Source organism: Sorex araneus, chromosome 1 (genome assembly GCF_027595985.1).
Source record: "Sorex araneus isolate mSorAra2 chromosome 1, mSorAra2.pri, whole genome shotgun sequence".
NCBI classification, from domain to species: Eukaryota; Metazoa; Chordata; class Mammalia; order Eulipotyphla; family Soricidae; genus Sorex; species Sorex araneus.
Window position 1 is genome coordinate 432,790,934 of NC_073302.1, and position 4,282 is coordinate 432,795,215.

A 4,282-nucleotide genomic window follows, 5' to 3' on the forward strand; every position below is an offset into this window, starting at 1 on the left:
AACCAAGGTGTGTGACGAGTTGACTGCCCCAATGCTAAGATGCTCTTGTGTGGGGTTAACTCCCGTAATCTCACGACACAGCCCCTCCCATCCCGCATTCCCCATTTGAGGAAAGCAGTCTTTTTTTTTTTTTTTTTTGGCTTTTTGGGTGACACCCGGCGATGCACAGGGGTCATGCCTGGCTCTGCACTCAGGAACCATTCCTGGCAGTGCTCAGGGGACCCTATGGGATGCTGGGAATTGAACTCGGGTCAGTTGCTTGCAAGGCAAACGCTCTACCCACTGTGTTATCGCTCCAGCCCCTAGGAAGGCCATCTTACAGTTGATAGAGTTCTATCAGGGAGGGGTCAGGGAGGCCAAGGAAGCCGCTCAGGCCCCCCAGTCAGTGCCCACCTGCCAAGAATAATTCCTGAGTGCAGAGCCAGGAGTAACCCTTGTACACCGCTAGGTGTGACCCAAAAAACAACAACCAAAAAAAAAAAAAAAAAGGGTACCATGGCATATTTGGGATTTGAATCAAGGTCCTGCACCCACATGCAAGGCAAATGCCTTAAAACTCTCCAGCCCCATAGGAGACTAACACCCAATAGCAGTATATAATACCAGGAGGTTGGCTCCATGGCTTGGAAGCTGGCCTCAAATGCTGGGGGAAAGGCAGCTCAGATAGAGAAGGGAACACCAAGTAAAATGTGGTTGGAGATCCCGCGCAGGAAGGGAGATGTGTGCTGAAAGTAGACTAGAGACTGAACACAGTGGCCACTCCTATCTCAAACCACAACACCCAAAATGAGAGAGAGAACAAAATGGAATACCCTGCCACAGAGGCAGGATAGGGTGGGAGTGGGGGGACGGGATTGGAGGGTGGGAGGGATACTGGGTTCATTGGTGGTGGAGAATGGACACTGGTGGAGGGATGGGTTCTCGAACATTGATGAGGGAAACACAAGCACTAAAATGGGTAAATTTGTAACAGTACCCTCATGGTGACTCACTAATTTAAAAATTAATTAATTAAAAAAAAAAAAACAACTCTTCAGCCCGAAACAGTTTAAGTGAGTAAAGTTTTACACTCTTGCTGTCATGCCAAAGCATTGGCTGGTTGGTGACTGAGCCACTAAGATCCAGATAGGTGTCACTGAAGGAGGGTAGTGACGGCATCTCCCAGGGAGCAGGGTGGGGAAGGGAAGCGTGTCTAAACAAGCTACATTGGAGACAAGCTTCAATAAGAAAATGCTGCTGACATTCATCTGGAATGTTTCTCTGTCACTCACTTGCTATAATACTCTTCTGAAAAAATATTCCAATGGCATAGAATTGTCTGGGGAAGAGTATCCTGAGCGTCCACCCACCACCTTTCAAATTTAGCATGTTAATGATGCTCATATTTGCTATATGTTTAAAAAATTAATGTCATGTATATGTATGTAGGTGTCACCACCTCCACTGTAAATAATAACAGATGCTGTCTCAGATGTAGCATGTAAAGCAACATAGTAAGGAAATAACAAATGGCCAAAGTCATTGGAACTGGAGATTTTGTCTATAGATCTGAGCTTCCATGGGACGGGGTGAATGGGGGCCCCTTGGGACTCTGGTGGAGGGACACAGGTGAAAGGTGTGGGATAGGCAAAACCCAGGTAATGTGAAACTTTGTGACCTTGGACTCTGGGCTTAACGGGACGGGTAGTGGAGATCTTCTGCCCCTTTCCTCCATCTCTGGTGACCCAGGGGTCACACCCATGAGCCACCTCCTACCGGCACCAGATAATCTCGTCATTGGCTACCACCATCCGGATCACACAGCTTTTTCTCCCGGAGGGGAGCATAACATGAAGCCTGCCATAGCCATACCACCAGACTCCGCGCCAGGCTATTTCACTTGGGGTGCCCCAGAGCAGGGCGGGTGAGAGCCCTCCCCGTCCCAACGGACCCAGTCCTGGAAGCCGAAAACCTCCAGAATCCAACTGCAGCCACATTCAAGGCCACTTCCCCACATGCTCAGGACAAGCCTCACATATGAGTGAACATATTCTTGGATCTCGAGACACATCATAAGACAGTCCCCACCCATTCTCCATGAGTACCACACCACATTTGATGGGGTTCAGACAGTATGCAACAAATCATAGAGGGAAATATATATATACATATATACATATTTTCATATTTATGTATATATACACAAAAGCTCACATCACTCAACCTCTAACAACGTGTTAGTGATATCCTAAAGAATGTCTTCATGGTCCCTGCCAAAATAGAACAATCTTCAAACTGTTTCCGATATGAACACTTTTTTGTAAGCATTTTCAGCGGTTCTTCATAACAGACAATACAAAATATATTATTTCGGTTGTGCTTTGGGACAGGGATCAGGGCTTGAGATGGAAACATCCCAAATTTGGTGGTGGGAAGGTGTAATGGTGGTGGGATGGGTGTTTGAATATTAAATGTGAACAAATATTGTGAAGTACCTTAAAAAAATTTTTTTAAAAAGAAAGGGTGTGGTGTAGGAATGATGAATGCATGAAAAGTATCAACAGTATTAAATATTGCAGCACTTCGGGGCTGGAGCAATAGCACAACGGGTAGGGCGTTTGCCTTGCACACGGCCAACCCGGCTTTGATTCCCAGAATCCCAAATGGTCTCCCTGAGCACCGCCAGGAGTAATTTCTGAGTGTAGAGCCAGGAGTAACCCCTGAGCATCGCCGGATGTGACCCAAAAAGAAAAAAAAATTTTCAGCGCTTCAAGTAAAATGTTTAAAAAGAATTGAAGGGGTCAAAGCAAGAGTACGGCTGGTGGGCACTTGCCTCATACACAGCCAACTCAGGTTTGATCCCCGGTGCCCTAGATGGTCCCTTGAGCCCCGCCAGGAGTGACCTCTGAGTGCAGAGCCAGAAAGTAGACTCTGAGCACTGCTGGGTATTACCCACCCCTCCCCCCCTTTTTTTTTAATTGAATGGTTGAAAGGAATGCCCCTCTCCTTGAAGACTGTTCTTTATCCCTCCAGATTCCCATTCTCCTGACTCCCTCCCCAGGGTTAATGCCCATCCACCAGGTGGTGAGAGACTCAGCACCTCCCCTGCTTCTCACTTACACTTAAGTCTGGCTCCCAGTACCATACCCTACCCTGCACCACAGGGGTATGAACTACGGTTCCCAGTCTCCAGGCACAGCTGCCATTTGCTCACCAGGAGGAGCCGAGGGTCCTTGAGGAAGGACTTGCCCTTCAACGAGATCTTATCATACCGTCAATGAGAAAAACACATCCTCCTGGTCAATATTGAACAAAACTTTCTTGAAAGGTTTGGTGGGTGAGTCGCTGAGTTTTGTGTAAAGAGTTTCCCAGATTTTATGAAGATGCTGAGTGAGAACCTACTGAATCGAGGGAACTGAGGACACGAGGGAGAGGCAGCTGGTGCGCCTCCTTTCTCACGCTCCAGTGGCATCATCAGTGAAGTTACCTTTCCTCTATGGGTGTGGGTCCTGCAAGCTGCCCCCCCCAGCTCCCCCATCCCCCCAGACGGGATTCTATCTTCATCCGGAGACAGGTCTCAGGGATTAGGAAATGTCTCTGCCTCCTTGGTCATCCACCTCTCAGGCTGTAACCTTTTTCCTTTTCGTTCTTCATTCTCTCCCTTCAATTGTCCTGCTCTTTATAAAAAACAAGCATAGGTCTCTTAACTAGCAATTTCTAAGTGTGATTTGAGCAGATTTGGTGGTCAGCCCCAGTTTGTCCCAGAATCTACCTTCTAAGAAGCAGGGGGTAGAAGATGTGGCTTTCGTACTAATTGCAAATCAAGAGAAGTTCACAGCTCAGCAGAGAAGCAAGATAGCTCACACATGAGTTTCCTAGGGTGCCAAATTGGAAAAGGTATGCCCCACTGCCTTAGAAGAATCATGGAAATTAAGAAAAGATAATGACTCCTCCATATTTCTTATTTATTTTATTTTTTTGGGGGGGGGATCACACCTGGTGATGCACAGGGGTTACTCCTGGCTCTGCACTAAGGAATTACTTGTGTCGGTGCTCATGGGACCATATGGGATGCTGGGAATTGAACCCTGGTCGGCTGCATGTAAGGCAAATGCCCTACCCGCTGTGCTATCGCTCCAGCCCCATTTCTGTATTTATTTATTTATTTATCCTTCATATTTCTTGAAAAGCAGAATTTATAATCCCGTTCTCTTCCTGTGAACAGTAATATTCTGACTATTCTAGCTTTTATTTCTCCCTTATTCTGGGTACTGGCTCTCCTAGGGCTGCCATAACAAATGGT